Source organism: Camelus bactrianus, chromosome 9 (assembly GCF_048773025.1).
Source record: "Camelus bactrianus isolate YW-2024 breed Bactrian camel chromosome 9, ASM4877302v1, whole genome shotgun sequence".
Taxonomy (NCBI): Eukaryota; Metazoa; Chordata; class Mammalia; order Artiodactyla; family Camelidae; genus Camelus; species Camelus bactrianus.
The window spans coordinates 64,932,906-64,959,069 of NC_133547.1; positions in this window are offsets into that span (position 1 = coordinate 64,932,906).

Here is a 26,164-nt window from a genome sequence, read left to right on the forward strand (position 1 = left end):
GGACAGATTGGGGAACAAATTTGCTTGGAAAGTTTCTCCTCCCTACCACTAGGATAGGCTCCTTTGAGAACTTAGACTGTATTCCTTACAACCAAATATCCTTTTATATGAAAGGAGGATTACCAAGAACCTGATACATATGTTTATAAGCTATTTCTTTCCAAATCATATTTTTAGTCTCATTCTATGTGTTTTGTGAATGATTGCCCTCTGCCTTCTTTATCCAGGTTGGGGTATTAACAATAATAAATAAAAGAAAAAAAAAATGTCCCTGTATAAAAAGAGTAAGAATTCTTCTTAAACCAATGAAGACTAATTTTTATGGAAAACCTTTTATTTATCAAGCAAAGTCCTGGCTGATAGACAAAACTTATATTTTACTATTTGACAAATGAGGACATTGAAGTTCAGAGATAATTGATTACATTCATTTTTAAATATAAAGTGTTTTATTTATTTATACATACCATAGAAAAAGAAAAAAATAAGAAACCCCCATCCATTTGGAGGTTATATTTGGGGTGCCTCACCGAAGTGTGTGACTTCACTTGGACGAGTGTGGCTGGAGGAGTTTGTGTGGCTGCTAGATAGAGATTTCATACTTGCTCACCCATTATCCATGTGCGTTTTCTAACTTCCCATGCAGTTGAGTTGGGGCTGTGTAACCAGTTCTTGTTTATGCACTATAAGCAGACATAGTGCAAGTCGTTTTGGGACAGAGACCCTTTGGAAGAAGCTTGCCTCTGCATTTCTTTTCTTCCTCTGTCTCAGCAACTTTGGAAGCTCTGCATTACAGAACACATTAACTAAAAGATGGAGGTAGCCTCGATCCCTCAGTGAACAATTTTAGGAGAGTGACAGGAGAACATATCCCCATTCTGGAAAAATAAAAAGCTGTGTAATTGTGCAATTAAATTTTGCACTCTTAATCCACAGATATTTGAGGATTCTCTGTTATACAGAGTAACCTATCCTATCTTGACATAAACTGCAAGCTACAGAGCAGCTCAGCTTGGGATACTGCAGGAGGACACAGTGAGTGCCAGTGCAGAGAGAAATGCAGACAGGGTCTCAGACAGGATGGGCAGAGAAAAGTTACAGCTGTTTCAAATAAGAGCCTCATGTTCAAAGTTACAGAGTTAGGCAATGGGAATGCTAAATATCACACTTACGTGGATATTTCAATGCAATAAATTCCTTGTGGAGTGTTCTCAGTATATACGATTAATGAAGAAATAAATAGCAAAGAATTGAATAGAGGGGTGCATCACACTGCAAGGCAGTCACAGCATTTTTCTGCCATTTTTAACAGGGTACTCCGGAGCTGCAGTAGATTTTCAGAGATGTCTTGAATCAGGGCAAAGGGGCCAGGTCTTTAGACCCTACATGGACCAATAAATTGATGCAAGATGCCCTCTGGAAGGGAACATGACTTTGGTCAAGGAAGCTCGTTTCATCTGGTGTCACATCCCCAAAAAAGAACTAGCTAAGATTTGTCAGCCCATCAGCACTCTCCTTTTTGTAGCTTCAAGAATTTTTCCACTTCAAGTTTGCTGGGGGGTGGGGGGATTCTGGGAAGGAGCATGGGATCTAACACAATAGGCATTAATGTGAGGTCAGTAGGCTTCTCACATAGGCAGTTCTGTATAGTTGAGCAAGCTGAGATGCACAGATGCTCAATAGACCTGTAGTTTTTTTTGTTGTTGTTGTTGTTGGTTTGTATGTTTGCTTTTTAAAATATAAATGGAACATTTAGCTGTTACAATGCCTCCGTGACCATCTAGTGGCTTATTATAGGTGGAGACTTCCTTGCTCAGTATAGTCAATCATTTGGAAACCATATTGACTTTTTATTTAATTCTACCATATAGTTTAACACGAGCTTCTACATGTGACTTTTTGGTGTGTTAGAGAAAGTAGGCTCAGCATGTTTTCCTTAATGAACCTTTCTCTTCAGTTCCTCATTCTAACTGCTGACACAGATCACGATCCCTCCCTTCTCCCATCTCCTTAGGATAATAAATCTCTCTTTCTCTTTGAGAAAAGTATTAATATTTAATTGGAAAAACTCTTAAAATGTTAGGAAAATATTAAACCAAGCACTGAATAATGCCCAGGAGAGTAGGCAGCTTGATTTGTGCAATGAAGTTTAGTTGTTCATTTGCATTTTTTTCTAATAACAGTGACCTACTAAGTGGATCTTTTTCATGTTCCTTTTTAAAAGTAAAGTTCTATTGAGTAAGAAAATAAGTCACAAAAGAGGATGTCAGTTTACATTTCTGTTCCAAAGTACTCTTTGAAACAGTGCTTATTTGAACACATTAAATTTGTTCCAAAAGTATTCAGGTCATGCATAATTAAATATGTAGCTTTTAGCAATTTTAGTTCTTCCAAGATATGTTGTATACTACATAATTCGTACTTTTGAGTGAATATTACTGTTTTATGCTTCCAGATGTCTCTGTAATTTGCTATTCAAAGGTTAATGCTATGCAAGTAGTGAAGGTCAAGATTTAGTGCAAATTTAAATGATAAAATGTACGTGTTTCAACACATACCATGGTGAAAATTTTTGGCAAAAATGGATTCAGAGGATAGTCCAAGATTAAAGAGGAGTAAGGGATATTTTAACAGAAGAAATTTAATGCATTTTTATTGATTCTGAATTATTTATCTTCTAGGTTATAAGTGACAGGAAAGAGCATAAGTCTGGAGGTCAGTCAGTATCCATGAACAGCAGATTTTTTTCACATACACCCAAAGAATATGCCCATGTTTCATCAGGGATTTTGGTGTATGTGGTGGTGGTTTTTTTTTAACCTATAAAAATCCCATAATAGGATGTGCAATACAAAAAAAAAAAAACTTTTTACATTAGTAATAGTAACAACAATGACAACAGCTAACACTTTGTGCCTCCTATGTTCAGGCAGTGTTTACAGTGTGTTCACATATTTGTATTCCTTTCATCCTCACACACACACAAAAACAAACAAACAAAAAAACAAAAAAAAAACCCAATTTTTGTTTTATTCTCATGTCACAGATGAAGAATCTCAGGTGTGGACAGGATCCATAAGTTGCGTCAGGTCACATGCCTAGTCAGAGGCATTGTGGGTTTTTAAGTTAGTCACATTGACTTCAAACCCTGGCATTATCAAAAAAATGTGATATACCTCTGCTTAGAATATGGATTTACATATTTTATGTGTATACATTTTATTTCTCGCAAAGAATGATCTTCAGTTTAGGACAACTTACTGGTTTATTGTTTTCTGCCCCCAAGCACAGCATAGCAACCTCATTTTTTTATGACCTTTCGTCTCTGATACAATCTTGATAGCAGAGGCCCATAAGGATCATGGGAAGCAGAGTGGGTACTAGAGGTCTATTGACAGAATGTGAGGTATTTCTGGCAGATAATTCCACACGATACTAGTAATTTGCGATTTTAGTTTTTATGTTCCCATGATAAGGAAATGATTTTTGAAAGTATCTCCAAAAATGAATAGAGAGAGCTTTCTTTATGGCATCACAAAAAAATGTAATTTTCTTAAAGTACCAGCACTCTCAAGATCTTTTTTATCTCTTATTTTGGAAGTACACTGAGACTTAGCAAAGGAAGGTGAAGATAATGTGAGGACGGGACAATGTAGATTACACTCACCCCTTTGCCACTACCTAATACAAAGATCTACACCAGTGGGAATGTCCATGAAATCAGATGGTGCAGGGTAATAAAACCAACTGTATTTTAAAATAGACAGACAGGGAAAGACATGGGCATGTGTTCATATATGCACACACACCCTCAATGAGTTTACTTTAATAAAGTAGAAAAAGATACCATTGCATGAATTCATGATCAGATTGAAAATATTCACATGCTTTCAAAAACTTTGGAAACAATATTGTTTGACTTCTGAAAGCTAAAATACATCACAATCAGATGTAATCAAAAGGTTTTTTCACCCTGGGAAAAATACAGATTTATTATAAAGGAGTTCAGAGGAAATTCACAATATCCAATAAAGCAACCTCTACCTCATTAACTCTTGACTTCCAACCATTGTTTGAGAATCAAATCAATCAGAGATCATAGTGACCTGTGATTTGGAACTCCTGACCATCAGTATGAAATCACTTGTTGAAGAAATGTGTCCTCAGTATCACATCCACTAGGGCTTACTGGACCTAAGATATTCAGTGCAATCTGTTCTCTCTGAAGCTGATACTTACCTAATGTTTATTTCCTACAGCTCATACACATGTTTTCTGACTTCAGAGAGGAGTTTGCCTTTCAGTTAGATCTATAACACTAGTTACATGGATTCTTTTTATTTCTCTTTTATGACTATTTTTCTTTTAAAAAGAGTTTACATGCTTTACCCACTCTAACACTTAATTAAAACAACATCCTAAGTCATAATTCAGAAAATGTTTTTTAAAAAGTTTAAATCTTACTTGATTTGGGGGAAAAATATCTACATCATCAAAGCTTCTGCCTACCCTCACCTCACTTCACTGCCTTTCCTCTGCCAGCCAAGTGGCTCTAAGAACTCTTATTTATATCTGTGGAAGGAACAAAAGTGGAAATGGGTACAACAGCCAGTAACAGACTTCCAAAAACAGTTTGATATGTATTTACTGGAAGAGAATAGAAAGAAATGTATCTAGGAAGATGGAAGAGAGTAGTGGGATGAGCACACACTCAGCATGCACTAGGATTTTGCAGATGTATGGAAATTTTGCAAAAGCAGGTAGAGTTGGAGGTGTGACTGGTTGGTGGTAAAAAGATTAAGGACATCCCTCTTGGTTCATGTATTGGACTTGCAGAGCTGGATGAATGGAGAGAATTTTTGAGGACGTTAATTTTGCCTCATAAAGAAGATCCCCTCTGCATTTTCTGAGGGGAACATTGAGTATTCATATTCTTTTTTGAGCTTCCCCAGAATTGTCAAGAAGTGTGCTTATTTAAGTACAGACTTTGAGTTTGTGGAACAGTAAGCCAATCATTACTGTATCTTTACTTGGCTTATTATCTTTGGGCACTAGAGTCGTGGATGCAATAGTCAGCTAGATTTATATCTATTTCAGTATTTTTGTACCTATGCATCTAAAAAGTGTCTCATAGTTTGTTTCTGTGTTAATAAATATTATATGTGCAGGAAGGGGGTGGTATAAAAGATGGGGCGCGGGGGAGGGAAGGAGGAAGGAAGGAAAGAAAAGAAAACTTGAACAACTTTCTTTGATGTAACAGTTCTCAGAGCTTTTCCTATGTTCTTCAACATTGCAAATCTCTAAGATGAAAACAAAGTATGCAGCACATCTCAAAGATAATTATCAATTATCATAGCAGTGTGTGTGTGAAGTGTCACACATAAAACTAGCATTATGTGAAACATACTTGGGAAATTGTGCTTTACTGGTGTTAAACTTCAGGATGTCCTAAATCAGGAAGCACTCTCTCTCTTTTTTTTTTTTTTTTTTTTTTGAGAAAGACCAGATTCACAGCTCAAATACAAACTATGTTTGGTCAACTAAAAAGTAAACTTGAAAAGTGTATATGTCTGTGCATACACATACACAGAAGAACAATTGCAAATAATGTATCACGCAGGTCTTATATCAGCTTTTGGCAATTGCTTGAAGAATTTTATGAAATTCATAGCAAGCACGGCTGACATTGTTCTCTTATGGTCTGTGTTACTTCCTTTAGTCATTGAAGTCAGTAGTATGCACAGATTTCTTAAATCTTCCAAAGCCAATCTCTAGAGGAAATGAACTTTACAAGCATGTTTCCCTCCGTTTTCACCTGAATCTGGTTTTTATTCCAAGTACAGAAGACTGTCAGTCTTTCCCTTATTTCTAAATTTCAGACTTTAAAAGCAAAGATTTCTTCTACTGTTTCATTAGCTTTGTTTGCTTTTGTCTGAATTTACAAAGACCTTTGCTATGGTGTCACATCCTGTGAAAACTAAAGCCTTTCTTCTACCTTTTTCATCCAGCAACATCTCCTCTTCTTCTATTCTGAAAAATGTAGGCTGCTGCTTTCATCTCAGCACTATAGGAAACAGTTTTGCTCTAAGTCTGGCCATTTGAAAGAATGGAATTCTTTTCTATGTTTTGTCAAGAGATAAGATCAGTTTCCTAGCAAGGGTGCAGTTTGACAGAAGCTCCTTCATTGCACAGTTATGGACTGCATATCCTTATGCAGTGTCTTCTTCCAGCTAATTCAGGCCTTTCTTAAAGAGCACACAGCTATTCTTGTGTTGACTCATTAAATTAAGTATCTGCAATTAAGTTAGACAGTTATCAAGTTTGGATACGCCATATTTAAATGATTTCTAAATTGGTGGTGGGTGAAGAGGCAGGGTTGTGCTTGCAAAAGCTGAATAAAATGAAACATAAATCCTTTAGGTGCTTAAAACAAAATATAAATGTGATGCAGATTAAAAGTTACAATAATGCAGACAGCAAAGATAGATCAAAGTTTGAAATCCAAAGAAACTACTCCCTTGTCTCTCTCTCTCTCTCAAATAATACAAATTCTTATTATAGAAATTATTGTCTTATTCTCTTTTAATTTACTCTTATGGCAGAGAGAATTTGGTTCTCAGAAATTTTTATGTCAGGAGGGAAGTCACAGCTATACTTTTGAGTAAATACCCAAAATATCTATTCTACAAGAAGATACTATCTTCAATATAAAATTTTTGAACGAATGAATGAATGCATCAGTGAGTGGATCACTTGGGGGAAAGATCGTATAAGAGCATGTTTTAAATTAAATTTAAATAAGCCTACATACAAGCTGAATTTAAGATCAAAGACTGGAGGGATTTAAGACCCATAAACCCCAACAAGAAAAGGCAGAACTAGTTGAAGCAGTTTAAGAATTCATAGAGAAATGAACTTTAATTTGTCTTTGAAAATTCTGCCCCACATATAGCCAAGTAAACTACTAAACCAACCCTCAGCACTTAATAACTATAAACTGAACAAAAATAGCCAACAAATGACAGTACTTGGGAGCAAAAATCATACAGGCACATTTCACAGGGCGCTCAACACTTGAAGTATCACGTAACTGGGTGGGAGTTTTCTTTTTCAATGAGATTTAGCCCAGGGACAGACTGAACTCAGTCCTACATGGGAGGGCTAAAAGAGAAAACCACCTGCCCTTCTGGCTTGAAAAACCAGAGAATAGAGTCCTGAGCAACCATAACAGCTGAAATCGGGGGAAGGGAATCCATGGAAGGAGCAAGTCACAGGTGGGGGGACAAATTTTGTGTGTAAACTACTCCAACCAAATATCTGGCTGATCTCTGCAGCTTGCATGTGAGAGGTAATTCTAAGCAGCACAGCTAAAGATGAAGGAACTGACTTAATGTTTGACATGACCCCCAAGTGGATTTGCAGTTCTAATACAACCAAATTAATTACCTATTAAAACAACCAAGCAAGTCTTTAAGCCATTTTGAGTTTGTGTGTATGGTGTGAGGGAGTGTTCTAATTTCATTGATTTACACGCAGCTGTCCGATTTTCCCAGGACCACTTGGTGAAGAGACTGTCTCCACTGTATATTCTTGCCTCCTTTGCCAAAAATTAATTGACACAACATTGTAATCTGACTGTGCTTCAATAATTTTTTTTTAATTTTAAAAGGAAAAAAGAAACCCCAAAACAAGCAAAACAAAACACACAACCCTCTTTGGAGGAATATGATAGAACCCAGAGTCTTCACAACATAACATTCAAAACTGCAAAGCCTATGTTGACCAATTTTGGACCAACTTATTTTTGATGCAAAAATCACCCCCAAATTAATCAAAGACCTAAATATAAGAGATAAGATTTTAGGTTTCTTATAAGAAAATGTAAGTATAAATCTTTATGACATGGGAGTACATAATGATTTCTTCAATGTGACACCAAAGCAAAAGCAACAAAAGAAAAAAAATTCATAACTTGAATTTCACCAAAATTGAAAACTTTTGTGCTTCAAAGAACACTGTTAAAAAGGTAAAAAGACAACACACGTTTACAGAGCTAAACAGTCTTAGTATATGATCCAATAATCCCACTCTTAGGTATTTATTCAAATAAGTTGAATACTTATGTACATACAAATACCTGCATTTGAATATTTATAGTGGCTTTATTATAATTGCCAAAATTTGAAAGTATTCAAGATTATTCAGTAGGTGAATGGATTAAAAACACTGTGATACATCAGTACAATAGAATGTTATTCAGAGATAAAAAGAATCATCAAGACATTAAAAGACATGGGGGAGCCTTAACAGATACTACTTAGAGAAGGAATCCAGTTTGAAAAAGATGCATGTCATATGATTCTAACTATGTGAGAGTCTAAGAAAAGCAAAGCTATAGAGACAGTAAAAAGATAGTGGTTGCCAGTAGTTTAGAGGTGGAGGAAAGGGAGAGGGATGAATATATGGAGCAGAGGGGATATTTAGGGAACTTAAACTATTTAGGGTGATATTGTAATGCTGTAATGATGGATACCATGACATCATGGATTTGTCAAAACCCACAGAGTCGCACAATGGAAAACGAACCCTAATGTGAGTTATGTACTGTAGGTAAAAATAATGATCCAATAATGGTTCATCAATTGTAACAAATATAATCCATGATGTTACTAATACAGGAAACAGTGTTCAGTAGAGGAATGGGTATACGGGAACTCTTCCTGCTCATTTTTACTGTCAACTCAAACCTGCTCTAAAAAATAAAATCTATTCTTTTCTAAGTAAAGGAATAGGCAAACATGTATCATCTAACACTAAAAGTAAAACTAAAAATAAAAGACAACTCACAGAATAAGGGAAAATATTTTCAAATCTTATACAAGATAAGGGACTTTTATCCAGGATTTATAATGATGCTTACCATTTAACACTAAAAGAATAAATACTCAATTAAAAACAGATAAAAAGATCTGTCTGAATAGACATTTCTTCTCAGTAGATATACAAGTAACCAATAAATACATGAAAAGATGTTCAACACCATTAGACATTAGGGAAATGCAAATCAAAACTATGAGATAACACTTTGCATTCACTGATCCACTTAGATGACAATAATAATACACATGAATAATAGTAAGTTTTGCTGAGGATGTGAAGAAATTGAAACATATTTCTGCTAGGGATGTAAAATGATAGAGCCATTTTGGAAAATAGTATGACAATTTTCAAAAGTTAAACATAGAGTTACAATCTGACCCAGCATTTCCATATATATCTCTCTCTCCAGGGGACTTGAAAGAAAAAAAAAAAAAAACAAAAAAAAACAGGTCCATGCCATGCAAAACTTGTATGTGGATGCTCATAGCAGCATTACTCATAATACCCAAAAAAGTAGAAACAAATCAAATTGATGAATAGTTAAACAAAATGTAGTTTATGCAACAATGAAATATTATTAAGCTATAAAAAGAAATACAGTAAAGATACATGCTACAATATATATAAGCCTTGAAAATGGTATGCTAAATGAAAGAAGCCTGACACAAAAGGCTACATATTTTATAGCCATTTCTATTCAACATTGTATAAGATGGCCTTAATGATTGAAATGAAGCTGGAGAATAAATTTAATGATATAAAAATGTTTTTAAAAAAGTAAAATTGTCTCTATTTGCTTTTGATATGATGGCTTATATAGACTATGTTAAGAAATTCACAAAATTAGAATTCATAATTAAATTTAGCAAGGTCCAGAATTACAACTTAATGTATAAAATGAATGTATTTTTATATCATGGCAGCAATTGGAAAATATGATTAAAAATAAATATCTCTACTTAAAGCATCATTGAAGTTAGGAAGAAATTTAACGAACATATGGAGCTCTCTAAACCAAGAAAAAGTGATGAGTGAAAATAAAGAAAGTCAAAATAAATGGGGAGATACACCAGGGTCATGGATTGGAAAACATAATATTGTTAATATGCCCATCTTTTCCAATTGATTTATAGATTCAGTGACACTCTGATCATAATCTCAATAGATTTTTTGGAAAAATTTGTAAAAATTTGCAAGCATATTTTAAAATTTATTTGCAGGAAAAAAGGGCATGGTATAATCTAAGCAGACTTGAAGAGGAGGACCAAAGTTAGAGAAATTATATTATATGACTTTAGGATTTGCTATAAAACAAATGTAATCTTGGATCTGTAATTTTAGCATAGGGACCAATAAATAGTCGAGACATAATGAATAAAAAAATCCCAGAGACAGTCCCAACCTTATACTGTTATTTACATTTTTACCAAGTGCATAAAGTAATCCAGTGGGTAAAGATAGATCCTGGATCAAATGAATGTTCATGTGGGAAAAAAGTGAACCTTGACTCCTAACCTCATATCATACACAAGCTTCATTTGAAGAGGATCATAGACCTCAACATAAAAACGAAACCTATAAAGCTTTTGAAAAAAATAAAAAATCCAGGAGACTATATCAATGGATTTTTTAGTCAAGTTTCTTTTAAAGAATACAGAATAATTATCATAAATGAAAAAATGAAAAGTTCAGTTTCATCATAAAAGGAACATATGCATATTAAAATATAACATTAAGAAAAATAGGTAAGTCACAAGCGAGAAATATTCCCAATTTATATTTTTGGAAAGGGACAAAGGACTGGGATGCAAACCATTATAAAGAACTATAATTCAATAATAAAAATACAGTTGAATAAAGAGTAAGGAAATACTTGAACAGATGCACGAATAAAGAAGATATACAGATGGCCAATAATAAGTATATTTAAAAAGATAGTAGCATTAGTTATCTGGAAAGTGAAAAGTAACATCATAATGATTTAGCACTGTGCATCCACTAAAATGGCTAAAATTAAACAGACTGATTGCTGCTAAAAGTTGGCAGAAATGTGGTATGCCTAGAACTCTCATACATTGTTGATGGAAATGTTCAGTGAGGCAGCCACTTTTGAAGACTGTCTGGCAATTTTTTTTAATCAATATTAAGCACATACCTCATCAGGTAAAGGCAATTCCATTTCAAGGTATTCACCCAAGAGAAATAAAAGTATTGGTTACAAAAAAGGGTATACAAAAATGTGTATAACAGCTTTATCCATATTAGCCCTAAATGAAATATTACCTAAGTATCTATCAGTAAAAGAATTCATTTTTTAAAAATGTTACATTGATACAGTGAAATACTGTCATTGATCAAAGGGAACACATTTCTGATCCACACAACAACATGGATGAATCTTAAAATATAATATAAATATAAAATATAATATAAATATAAAATATAATGCTGACTGGAAGCAGACGTAGGCAGAGTTTATGATATGATTCTATTTGTATGAAGTTCTAGGTCATGGAGAAATAAATCTATGATGGAAGAAAATCAGAATGCCTGCTGTTCCTGGAGGTTTATAGCAGAAAGAGAGAGAGAATGTTCTTGATAAGGCATATGCATTTGTCAAAGCTCAGCAAATGTTCATTTAAATGTTCAGTTTTGTAAAGTTTGACTCAAAAGAAAAAAATACTGTAAATAAATACCACACACTAGTCAATAATATGAATTCTGAAATATTTAAGTATGCTATTGTAAAAATTTACACTGAACCGCTTTATTTGATGGATAAATAAAGCAATCTATAAACGGACAGAAATATTAATAGTGTTATTAGAAATGTAGTATAGTAGCAGTTGTAGAATCCAGCTGATAAGTGTATGTGTGTTCTCCGTAAAATTATTTCGTGTGTTTTGATGCTACACTTCACTTTTTAAAATCATCTCAATAGGGATAATTTGTGATACATCATTTATTTATATTGGATTTTTTTTTTAAGTATCTTTCTTAGGGGAACATTTAAAACTTTGTGCTAATTTCCACTATCTAGTATTAGGAGAAACCAAATTTATTAGAGTCTATACGTAGACCCAAAACACTATTATTTACCTTCAATTTGGGAAAAAAACAACCTACTCTGGTTTCCAAGACATGAGCCAAATCTGTCACGTGTAAGTATGATCAAGCTTTGTACGATGCCATTTGGAAGAAACATCCCTAACAACAAAACAATATGCAAAAGGTACAGAACTTTAGAAACTGAAATGACAGGAGAAGTAGAAATGGCTATTGGAAGCCACTAAATTCATAGTAACTTGTTAACTCGAGTTAAATTTTCGGTAGAGATCCCTCAGTCCAGTCCCCTTCCTCTTTCCCCATTGTGGCTTCTAAAGTATTCACCCTAATTACTAAGGGCTCCCTACATCACATATAGAAATTAGATATCTATTTTTATTTCCTTGTATTTTAAAAAGAATGCCAAGGCACAGAGAAGTTATGTGACTCACTATGTTCACAGAATACAGTTCTTTAATTGCCGATTGTACTTTCAATTAAAATAATAATTCAGGCTAATATGGTAACAAAAACAGTTGCTTATGTGATTAGATTCTCCACTTCCTTCTTGCAATTATTGATAGACTAGAAAATGTGCATTAGCTTTTCTTTTTTTGTTACCAAATAACTCATTAATTTTGAATAAATTAATGTAGAATATATTAAAGCAAACGAAAATGAAAATATCTCCTTTCTAGTGTTGGACCTGTGAAACACAATTTCTGATGAATTTGCTTAGATAATGTGCCAATTTACCAGTGTGCATTTTAATAATAATATTTTCAAAAAAAATTTTAATGCCTAACTTTTCAGTCACCATGTGTACTATTCCTCAAGGGTTTTACTATAAAAACGGAATGATCTCAATTGTATATATTTAAGATGTACAACATGATACTTTGATATTCATACACATAGTGAAATGGTTACAGTTAAGCTAATTAACATAGCATCTCCTTACACCATTTCCATTTTTGTGTGTGTGTGTGATGGATGAAAGCAGATGAAATCTACTCTTAGCAAATTTCCAGCATTCAGTAGAGTATTACTAACTATAATCATCATGCTGTACATTGGATGATTATTCATCCTGCATAACTGTAACTTCGTTTCCTTTGACAAGCATCTTCCCATTTCCCCTACCTCTTCGCCCCAGTAACTACCATTCTACTCTCTGCTTCTATGTATTTGACTTTTTTACATTCCACACATAAGTGAGATAATACATTTTGTTTTCTTTCTGCGCCTAACATATTTCACATAGCATAATGTCCTCTGGGTTCATCCATGTTCTCAAAAATGGCAGGATCTCTTTCTTTTTTTAGGCTAAGTAGTATTCCACGGTTTCTTTATTCATTTGTTGATAGACATTTACACTGTTTCTATAACTTGGCTATTGTGAATAATGCCACAATGAATGTGGGAATGCAGATACCTCTTTCAGGTACTGATTTCACTTCCTTTGAATATACACCAGAAGACTGATTCCTGGTCATGTTAGTCTTAGTTTTTTCAGGAACCTCTCTACTGTTTTCCATAATGGCTGTACCAGTTTACATTTACACCAACAGAGTATAGGTTTGTTTTTTTTTCTCCACAAGCTAAAACTTATCTTTTTTTTTTTTTTTTATAATAGCCATCCAAATAGCTGTAAGGTGATATCTCATTGTGGTTTTGATTTGCAGTCCCCTCTGGTGATTAGTGATAGAGTATTTTTTCATATACCTGTTGGCCATTTGTGTGTCTTCTTTGGAAAAATGTCTATTCAGGTCTTTGCCTATTTTTAAATGAGATTGTTTGGGGTGTTTTTGTTTGTTTGTTTGTTTGTTTGCTACTGAGTTGTAAGAGTTCCTTTTGTAGTTTGGATATTAACTCTTATCAGAGATATGGTTTGCAAATATTTTCTCCCAATTCATTTGTTGCTTTTTCATTTTGTTGAAGGTTTCCTTTGCTGTGCAGAAGCTTTTTACTTTGATATAATCTCACTCGTTTATTTTTGCTTTGTTTCCTGGCCTTTGGTGTCATATCCAAAAAAAATCACTGACAAAGCCAATGTCAAGGAGTTTTTATTCTATGTTTTCTTCTAGTATTTTTTTATGGTTTCAGGTCTTACGTTTAAGTTTTTAATTATTTTATTTATTTATTTATTTATTTATTTATTTATTTATTTATTTATTTATTTATTTATTTATTTATTTATTTATTGCACATGGTATAAGATAATGGACACACTCATCTCTTGTCTTCTCCCTGTGAATGACTACTAACATGTAAAAGTGCTGGTTTCCTATTTGCATTTTAACCATTACCGGCATTTAATAAGCACAAAGACTTGGAATTTCAGCTATTGAATGGAGACCTAGGAACATAAGCGTTAATTTGCAGAGTCAAAAACACTATATAAATAAAAGCCCATTTCCACCTGTGTCACTAGGTTATCTGCCTTCATCCTTCTGAATTAGGGGAAAATGTTGGCAATTACATACGATGAAGCAACATTTTGGTCCTTCTGTTCTTTTACTATAATTATTTGAGTTTCACCTTTGAAACTTGAAAGAAATTAACACAATGCATGGAAACAAATCACTATGATCAGTCTCTAGTTAATTTTCTTTCTCTTTTTTTGTACTTAGAAAAACACAGATCCTTGCTCTAGCATATATTCACCACAAATTTTAAGAAACTATCCAAGAGAGTAACTTGAAAGTAGAGTGTTCTCTATGGTTGTAAACAAGTGTCCTCAAGTTCCAGCATGCATCCAAAACACCTAATCGTTTGTTAAAAGACAGATTCCTGTGTCCCGCTACCAGAACTTCTGATTCGTATGTCTAGGGTGGGAGCCTAAGATGGCATTTTTAGCAAGTTCTCAGGGGATGCTAATGTGGTCTAGGGACTGCACTTTGAGAATGATTGCTTTGCCCTAATCATGCTGTAAGTCACGTCAAATCATTATATTCTCTTAAAGAGAATTTTAAAAAATTAGTGAAGTTGGAGATTATAGAACATTATTTCTTATCTATGTAGTTACACTAGCATAACCAGTAGAGCATAATATGTACACTATGTGAATTAAGTATGTAGCACATTTATGAAGATTTTATTTGATATTTCAATCCAAACACATTTGAGAGTAATATGATTTAATAATTTCCCCTGTTAATGTGTTTCTAATTTTTAAAACATATGATTTTAACAATCTACATGCCAGTTTTTTCTTTCCTTTTCTTCTTTCTTTCCTCCCTTTCTCTTTCTACTTTCTTCCGTCCTATTGCATTAAGCAGCTAAATCATTTACATGCTTATGGAAACATGCCACGTTTCTATTTGCCTAGCAATGGTGAAAACATCATAAATTCTGTTTTGAAGCAGGTTTTTATAAGGGTAATCTAATGTAATGCCTTTCTTACCATTTCACTCTGCTTATGATTTGATGGTGGAACAGCACAGACATATGAGGGGGTAAAAAATGTAGAGATGTATCCCTCCCACCCCTTTGACTCTGCATTGTGAGTCTATAATTTAAGTGTACTTCTTTTGGAGCTGTGAGAGCAGGGGCTGGTAAAGTTTGGTAGGCAGTTTAATTTTCGATTGTCACCTTCTTGTGAAAGTTCACAAGAAATAATTTGTAACTTAAGTCTGTCTGTCTTTCCTTCCTTCTTTCTTTCTTTCTTTCTTTCTTTCTTTCTTTCTTTCTTTCTTTCTTTCTTTCTTTCTTTCTTTCTTTCTTTCTTTCTTTCTTTTGTAAAAGCCTGGGATTTAAAAAAAAATAGTATTGATGTTGTTTCTGCAAAAATGAACACTTTTCTATAACTCTGGATATTAGTTTTATCATCTGTAAAAACGGGTGGGGAGTGGATTAAGTAACCTACCAGTTTCTTGCATAAAAGATTTTTCAGTACCTTCATCCTTTAGGCATGCTGATGGTATATAAGATTTTGGGAACCTCATTTAATAAACATGTTGAGGACCCCACTGAACACGGCTGCACATATTTCTTCCAGTTACATGTCTGCTTCCTTCACATGCTTGTTTTGGCAGCTCCTTGTCTTCATGATGGCTGTCTAGCAAACAAAGGTGTGTGATTTTTCTTCCTCAAAAGTAGGATATATATATATATATATATATATATATATCTCTTCCCCCCCCCCCAGGTATTTGTGGAAAACAGTGTTATTACTCCTGCACCATAATGTAGATGTGTTTGAAATAATGAAGAATGCAACTTTAGAATTCTGACACAGTATGTTCTTATCTTGGCAAGGAACTTGTATTCTCGGTTCTCCTCAATTCAGTTCAGCCATGGCTATACTGCTTTTAATTTGACTATGCTTTCTATATTTTCTTTTGAAAATCTACAGTTAAAAAAACTGCATACACATTGGAACTAAAATTTTTAACATGGTATGTGAAAACAATTCATTAGTGTGATCATTGGTATTTAGTTAGAATTCTTTTATATATGTTTCTGATATTTATTAGAATGTATTCATGGTGGCATCTGATTCTTGCATGTTTACACACTGATTTATTTTCCTTGTTATTTTCTGCTCTTTAAAAATAAGAGTCACTTTCTTCTGCTTCCAACTTCACAAATCCCTGATGAGGTCAGTGCTTTCTAATCTAGAAGGCAATTTTATCCACTCCAAATGAACAATTAGCATAAATTCATCTTTCTTGCATAGGATGAATTCTCCATTTAGAGCACCATGGTTTATTTTAACATCTTCTATACACTTCAGTAGCTTGAAGAATTCTGCATTCTATTATCCCAAAATTATTTTTGGCTTTCGAATTGCTGATCTTAATAAGATGGGCTTTCTTCGTCTCCTGTATTACCATATCTTACCTAATGAAATAAGGATCAGCCAATCAAATTCCTGGATGACTGACCTTTATTAACTGGTAATTCAGAAACATGATTTCAGAAGGTTCTATCTTATAACACACACACACACACACACACACACACACACACACACACACACACACACACACACAAATTATATAAGTAAGATTGTTTTTCATTGACCAAGGAATAAAAAGGTTCTCTGGAGTCCAGTCAGAATTAAGCCTCAAAATATGATAGAATGATAGAGAAACAATGTGTACTCTTTCGGAAGATGACATTAATTCAGCAACTTTAATTATGTGGCTCTCTGTCTATTTTATCTACTTTATTATCCTTGGACAAAGCTGATGTATGTTTTAAAAATGTGATTTAATATCTATTTTACTGACTCTATTAAGTCTTTTGCAAGGAAATACATTTTCTCTTTAAAGATATTTCTTTCAGGAAACAATATACCATGCAATCATTCTTTCATCAAGTATTTTTAAAATGTATTGTGTACAAGTCGTTGTGTGGGGGTGTAGGGAATACAGCCTAAACCTTTTACCGGTCACCTTCTCTTTATGAGGGACTGATTTAGGCCATGTTAAAACAGAGACCAAGTTTGTACTCTAAAAAATACAAAGTTTAGGATGAGAAATGAATTGTTATAGCATGCTTTGAATGGGGAGACAGAGATAATCCTTGTTTGCAGTGGGAGATAATTCCCAGTCTCCTCTTGTTTCCATCTCCTCTTGTTCCCAGTCATCGTAACACTGCTGTGCACCCTTGTTCTTCCCCGCTTAGAGTCTGAGGTGGATAGTTTTTAAGGCTAGAACCTTCCTAGTTGTAGTCAGTTGAAATCACAAGTCATTTTGATTAGTTTGCTTTGAAGATTTTATTTTAAATTGCCACAAAGACCAGAAATAAATAAAACAGCAAACATGGGAAGATTATTAATGTTTTGTGACTTTTGCATTATTTATTGTCTTAGGTATGTATCAAAAAATAGGAATATTATTCTGGCACTTTTTTTTTCCACTGACAGTCATTCTTTAGGACAGGTAAAATATCATTATAAATAAATAAAATGTATCAGTTATGATTCTAGCAGAAAAGAAAAGTTCACACAGACCAGAAAATTGAAGAAAGGTTTATGAAAGGTCATTTAAACTGATGTGGCAGGGACTTCTGCTTCCAAGAAGATGGAGGTTGATAATCATTCCCCTTTCCCTCTTGCTAAGGGTAAATAATAACTCTGGACATTACATATAAAATAAACATGAGAAGCCTCCAAAAGATGAAAGAAGAAGACACACTAGCTACAGACCTTGGGACTCAAGGAATGATACAGCAATGAGTTTCTTCGGTTTTCTTCTTGCTCGTATATCTTAGACATGGAGTAGAAAAAGCCAGCAAGCCAGAAATGCCAATGGGCACAGAATTTGTAAAAGCTGCTGAAACAACCTGTTCTTCTAGTCAAAGGGCCAGGAAAAGGGTACCTTAGCAAAACAGAAAACATTTAGGCAATAAATGCTCTGCTTCAACCAAGGAAAATCTGTGGCCCACCCCAATCCACACCAAAAGGTTCCCAATGGGGAAATTAGATTTCCACCATCACCAGACTGTAATGAGACACTGTAACCACACTGCCAGAGTCACAAATGACTATAATTTTTCGTATTTTGTGTATTTTCCTTTCAAAATGTTTATCAGGGTATGTTTTATTCATATGAGACTTCTGTCGTACCATATAAATTAACGAGAATTAGAGCTGTGTTTTAGACTCTTATCAGCCCAGTTTCACTTTGGGAAATGGTGTTCATAGTAGAGGAAGGGTTGGCTATTTCAAGAACTTTTAGATGTTAGAGAATGTTTATGGAAATTTGGGGTAAAAGACCCTTCAACCAGTTAAGCCTAAAAAAGGGGACAAATGGAATGAAGTCAGAGTTATGTGGATTTGAGTCTGGTGGGCTTGAAAAACATGATGCATATTGATTGCTCCTTTGTATATTTATAGAGCCTATCAATTTATTCATTAACTTACTCAACCATTAACTAAGCGTGCAAATGGGCAAACACTCCTCTGGGCCTTAGGGGAAAGCTACTTTATTGAGCTTACATTGTCATGACGGAGGATAGCATTAAACTCATGTCTAATATAGTGGTAAACACTGTGAAGATAAAGTGAGAAAAGGGTCTAGACAGGATAATAAAGGTAATTCAAGAGGACTATTTTAGATTGGCTGCCAAGGGACAGCTCCTTGGGGAAAGTGGCATTTCACTGGATATCTGATCAAAAGAAGGGAGGTTAATTTACCAAGATACCTGTCAGGGAAATGTTCCAGACATAAATAGCAAGTGCAAAGGCCCTAAGGCCAACATGAGCTTTGCATTTCCAGAATTGGAAATCCAATGAGTGTGCCTAGGGCTGAATAGAAGAGCAGGAGCGTTTCAGGGGCAGGAGTCGGAATGGTAGTTAGGAACTACACTATACTTGACTTGGTAGGCTATGTAGGGAATTTTAATTCTGAGTGTGATAAGAACCCACTAGAGGTTTCTGAGCAGGTAAGGGACATCTTTGGATTCACATGCAGGGTTTCACTCCAGCTACCGAATGGAAGACATAATGTAGAGTGGCAAGGGTGGAACCAGTAAAACCAGTTAGGGTATTCAGTAGTCAAGGCAAGACACTATGATGGCTTAGACCATGATGCAGCTTTGAAGGCTGTAGGAAGACATCCTCTTCTGTATGTGGTTTGCAGCATGAATCCACAAGAGTTTCTGACTGATTAGATGTTGATGTGAGGAAAAGAGAATAATCATATGTAGGTTTTTGGCCTCAGCAATAGAAAGAAAGGCAATACCTTTAGTCACTCCGCTAAAAGCCACATTTTTGTGTATGCACCACACAGGGTGTGATCATCCTTCCTGAAGATCAAAATAATATGATTATGGAAGGGGTGCAATTTGTATTCCTGAATTCCTTTGTTGCATAAGAGCTAGTCTATACATTATAAAAAATAACTTAACTTTGTCAGTATGGGGCATCATTTTTTATACTCTTTTGAAGTTTAGGTTGATGCCAAAAGTAAGACACTTAAACCCTATTTTAAATTCCATAGTGCAAGAGTTCACAGTAGTATTTTAAGACCTTAAAAAATAAAAAAGCAGTTCCAAAATCTATTATCTTTTAGACTGCCTAATAATTATGACTATGACTCATACAAATCAACCTTTCAAGTATCTTGTCATAAAATAAAGGACAAGTCACAGAGTGTCTTAACAAGAAGTTAGTAAAGAGAATAAATGCATAATAGTGCAGCTTTCATTTGGCTAAAGTTTAAAACCCTCCAATCTTATCATTAAAGTTAATTTCTGATAACGTGTCCTAAAACTACTCTTTCAAATTAATCTTCACCTTATAGTTCATATTAAACTCTGAAAATCTTTTTTATGAAGTGTATGAAATGGTTATGGGTCTACAGTAGTCCCATCCCTGGTTTTCATTCAGAAATCAGAGAGGTGGGATGAGGTGATTTACATATGGCCGTATAATTATCCTGGCACAGAGATTCAGAAAAGACAGGTCCAAACTCAGTGTAAAATGACACAGAAACTGAAGGGAATGACACACCATGTAGCTTTTAATAATCACTTCATCGTCAATTAGTGTCATGAATAAATTACCTTCTTAAGTGAGAAATTATAGACAGCCACACATAGCCGACCAAATCTGGCAGTAGATATCTTCTGCAAGAAAAGTAGAAATACTGTATTTAAATAGCTTTGATTTTAAGGACTTTCATAAAAACAGGATTAAAAAAAAAAAAAGACAGACAAGTATAAAAACATCCATCTGGCATGCATAATACCACACCTTCCAAGACACCTGGTGTTAGCCCCAGGGAAACACCTCTAACATTCATTGGTTACATTCTGAAGTCTTTGTAGAAAAATTATTTTTCATACTAAATGTGTTTGATTGCAATAGCTGGACAGAAGGATGGAAGGTCAGAAGATATAGAGAGTTTTTATTTGTCTCAGATTGTATTTTGGGGGCCTCTTATTACCTTTCAAACTTCTTTTTATTTTTTACTTTTGCAAAATGGGAGTAATCACAGGAAGTAGGTACTGTTTGTCTTAAGGCAACAACAAGATAATGAATATTTAGACATTTAGAATACCCAAATCATAATGCCTTTATGCCAGATTTATAGGCATTTACAGTTTTGAATGCTATAGCACTGTGTACAGCTCAGCACAGATTGTGCTGAGGACTGTCTATAGTCTTGGTTTCGTTCAGGCATCTCTTCTACGGGATATTACGAGTTCACTATGAAATAGTGATCTCTCCTTTCATGCAATGCAAAGCCATATACTTTTTATTGTTGTTGTTGGAAAGGCTCCTCATGGTTGCACTGCATGTCTTCCTTTTTATACTTTGTCTCCTTCATGATGTCCCTGCAAGTCGTCACTGTAACTTCCTTGAGTCCTTACCAGTCTGGTGATGGGAAAAGAGCACTGACCCAGGAGGCAGAAGTGGTTCTTCTACTTATAAAGGTCCTAAAGTCGGAATCTCTTCTTTATTAAACATGCTTGTCTGTAGAAGTGACCTCAAAATATCCCTCAAGCCCTAAGATTCTACTATTTTGAGGTGCTACATTTCATATTTTATCTTTTGTTGTCTAGAGCTCTTTATACATACATAGTTACTAGCAGAAAAATCGTTTATTTCAGTATATCACTTGGTGGACTGTTGTGCAGCCATCAAAACATTAAGAACAAATCCACATAAAAATATCAGAATTAATGTTAAGTAAGACATGCAACAGCATGTACCATGATACAACTATTTTTCCATAGGCCTGCTTATGGACAAAATCAGAAGAGATTATGCAATTATGAATACGTGTATTATAGGAAAGAAGGATACTATTTCTCCACATTTTAAATAGGATTTTCTATAATGTGTGTGTGTGTGTTTGTGTGTGTATGTGTAATAGCTTTTTAAACAGACAATAGCATATACAGATCTTTATATTGAGGCAAAATAATCACCCTGCTGCTTTCACATCCCTCTCTTCACTCCCCCGCCAAGAGAGAATCTAGTTAATTTCTCAGGTCAGCCCTCCAGTAATTTGAAGATAAATTTCGTAATGGTCTATATTTTTTCATCTAAGTCAAATACCGAGTTTCTTTGGTTATTCCTCCTAGGACATGGTCTTTCAACCTGGGCAATTTCATTTTGTTTAGTACCCTTTTAAAAGTTAGCACACAAAAGTGAACATAGCATTCCTGTGGTAGACTGAAAAATATGGTACTATCATTACCCTCGTTCTGATGAATATGCAGTTTCTATTACTATACCTGAAGATTAATTAGCTTTTGAACTAGCCACATCACATGGTTGACTAGCACTGGATTAGCCTTACATCTTTATACATGCATTGCTTCTCTGCTTTTTTTCCCCTCTCACGTTTTATTTTATTAAAATAATTCTCTTGGGCATAATTTGAGAACCATACATATATTTCTAATTCAGCTTCACAATGGAGTTAGTAGTTTACTTTATGTCGCTCACAAATATAACTTCAATGTAAAATAAAATGCCTTTAAGGCACTAAAACAGAGCTTATCAAACTTTAGGGAACATATGCATCAACTAAGTGACTTTTTAAAAAATACAGGATTTTAGGCCCCAATCCAAGAAGTTCTGATCTGTCTGATATAAGTGGAGCCCTGTGACTTGCTTTTGAAGACACTCCCAAGGTGATTCTGAATCAGGTGATCCAGGAAACTACTCAAAAACTCTAACCCATTTTCTGAGCTGTGCCCTGTCACTAATGACACTAACTGCTAATATAGTTCTTTTGCTTTCACCAGATACCATGCCAGCTCGATACTGTGGAAGAACTTTCAGGTCCTAGACAATGGGGTGAATCTGGCTCACTCAATTTCTACTTCATCCCTGAGCACAGAAAGGTTAGAGAAGGTGATGGCATCGAGCACTAAGGCTTTGCTAACTGTCTGTAGGAGCACACGCATCTCCCAGTTCATCCATTTGTATTTGTATGTTCATTTAACGCTTGTTGACTGCTTATTATGTGTGAGGTACTGTGCTAGGATAGAATAGAGGATGACTTCTTCTCAGTAATAAACAAACAAACAAAAAACAAAACCAACAACCAAGCTAACTAAATCACAGCTACTCGCCAGTCATTCCTAGACTTCATCCTATCAAGGGAATAGCAGTGACCCCCTTCAATGTTCCTGTGTAATGATTACAAATTGCGAGCTCACCCCTGCTCTCTCCCAGTCCCGATCTATATATTATTTCTTTGCTGGCTCTGTCCTTTCTTGCATCCTCCTTTATCTAAGCCTGCCTTTTTGGGGCTTTTCCTATTATTGTTTAAGGTCCTTCATATATTCAAACAATGATCTGTTCAGCCAGTTATCCCCATTATAGGGTTGAGAAACCTTAGGTGAGGAGAAAGTAGATTCTTTGACCAAAATTGCATAGAGAGAGGAAGAAAGGGGTTAGAATGTAGGTTCTGACTTCTATCTTAGTCTATTTCAGTTTCCTCATACTGGTTTTGAAACTACATGGTGCCTGGCACATTTTCATTTGACAGATGCTCATGTGGAAAAGGATGCATATAGATATGCCCCTGACAATACTAGGCAGTTTAATGCTAGGACTTATTCCAAGTGAATATCGATGGCTCAGTTCAATATAAAATGCATTGCTTTTAAGACCCACAGAATGAAAGATAGGTGATAAGAATCCAGAGAATTCAGAGTGGATCACACAGAAATAAATAAATGTATTGTATCTCTACTGGATGTAACCCGTGAGTTACTCTCAAACCTAACCCTTCGTGCTCATTAAATTTCAGCCACAGTAGCTTCCCTTCTGTTCTGAGAACATGAACTATGCTCTTTTTTTAACTCAATATTTTTGAGAGTCCATTGGTCTCTTTCTGAAAAACTCTGGACCCAGTTCTTCAGATGCCTCCTTGCTGTCCTTCAGGTCCCCACACAAATGTCACCTTGTCACTGGAATCCTCTACTTTACTAAATGACACCTCTTTCCCAATTGCCTGGTATTGATGATTCCTCTGTGTTATCTTTTTCATAGCACTTTTGAACATCTGAAATAATCATCTTTGTTTATTATTTGTCTCCTCTACAGATATATTGATTGAACCAGGACAATTTTTTAAAATTTTAAAAATTATATTTGCAAGTATAATCCTAGAAAAAAACAGAATCTGCTATACAGTAAGCGTACAATAAATATGTAGATGAATGAGATAATGAATGTTAAGGTGTTATACATGGGGGACAAAAACTGTGTTCAGAAACAGAAGAAGGATCACTGTGTCTATTCTGGGAATCTACGTATACTTCATGGAGGAAGTTCTGAGGGTTTTCATAGAGTAAGCGGTGGAGAGTAATTTTCAAATCCCCCATTGTCCATTTGCTTAATTTTAGAATAGGAAAACAAGATAAAAGATAACCAAGGATGATTGTATTTCAAGAATATTCCTCCAAATAGGTGCCTACCAGATATTTCAGGTATGTTGAAATTTGTCAATTGTTACACATGGTAGCGCTTCTCAAATCTACTAAACATGACTGTGGAAGTCATTAACAGTTGTTATCATCCTTTCTGACAGCTATTTGTCATTGCTTCCTCCATTGGTTCCGACCATCTACAGCAGCTAGAAATGATAAATGATAGAAGGAAATCTAGCCACATTTTCTCTTTCATTTTCTGAGAGTCAAGCAGTAAAATTAGAGTCTTGAACACAAGACTTTATTTTTTATTTTCTTCTTTTTTCTTTTTCTTCCTTTTTTTTTTTTTTTACTTTCTTTGCTCTTTTTTTATTATTATTATTGTTTTTCTCTACATTGTCCCTGAATTTTTTTTTTTTATTTGATGCAACAAGCATCAAGGTTTCTATAACTTGGCTTGAGCTTTGGGATATTTTAAGCTTTGGAATGTAATGCAGTGCAGAGCACAGAATATAAAACTAGTTAATGATATTACAGCTTGCTCATTGACTAGATAATTTATTTTTATGACTTTATTCCAGGGAAATATTCTGTCATGAAAACATTCAGCTTTCAATAGTAAGATATACCTCCCTATTTGTTTGTTTGTTTGTTTGTTTGTTTTTTCATATGGTCTGATAACTTTTTCCACATTTAGAAAATCAGTGCATTATCCTTTGGAAAATTCTGCACAGATCCCTGGGGTGTTTGTTGAATTTATTAGATTAAGTGTCAAGGAAAGAGTATATTGAATGTCTACACATATGGCTCTTTGCTGCTTAAATGACGCAGAGGTGATTGGAAACAATACAGACTGTCCAGTTTTGTAATCCTGCTTTCAAATTTGAATTTAATCACCCATTTGACATGTGACCTTGGGTCATTTTTAATCTCTGTGAAGCCACAATGTCTCCATCTCATGCTGGTGAAAATACTTCATAGGATTATTGGGAGGATGAAAACAGAATCATTACATGGGCTAAAAACATTTTTTTTTTCTGGAAAGGGTGATGTGGATGGTTTAGGTTGTGATTAATAAAAACACATACACATAAACACACTGGAATACACACATTTACATAAGTGCACACACACAACAAATGTAATTCTGTTAACAATAAGAATTTTAAATATTATGCAACTGGTACTTCATTTTATTAACCATGCTTTTATTAGTCTTCTTCTTTTTCATGATTAACTTGTCCTATCATGTAACATTCAGGGGTCTAGTGCATCTATTTTTAAAAGAAAGATGGTCAGTATTCTTCTGCAGAGACTTGAGACAGGGATAACTTAATGTGGATTTCAAGTGGAAGGTTCCAAAGTCAAGAAATTATTTGCTTTGGGGAAAGATTGCTGTTGTAAATAGAGACTAGAACTATTTAAGGCGTATATATACTTCATATATATAATATATATTTCATATATATATACACTTCATATATATATGAATTTAAAAACTTGGATTTAAACACTTTTATTTATAACTTTTTTTAATTAAAAGTGTTTCTGATCTGTGTCCTGAGATGGGAGAATCATGCAAAGTGAAATTCTTAAGCAGATAAAATTGTTTCAAATAGAAGTTTAATAGCAACTGACATTGTTCTTTGGATGTAAAATTCTGAAAGTGAAGGTCAACAAATAAAAAACCCTATGACATTGTTCTGCTAGGCATAAGGCTGCTTGCTGTCTTATGGATGCTGTGAATGAAAGGTTAGGTGGAGATGAATACACTGAGACTCCTATTTGATAGTCAGTGGAGGACAGAGATCCACTGAAATAAGAAGAATAAAATCAACATTCTTATTAGAAGGTCATGCAAGCAACCTAAATGTCCCTCGACAGATGACTA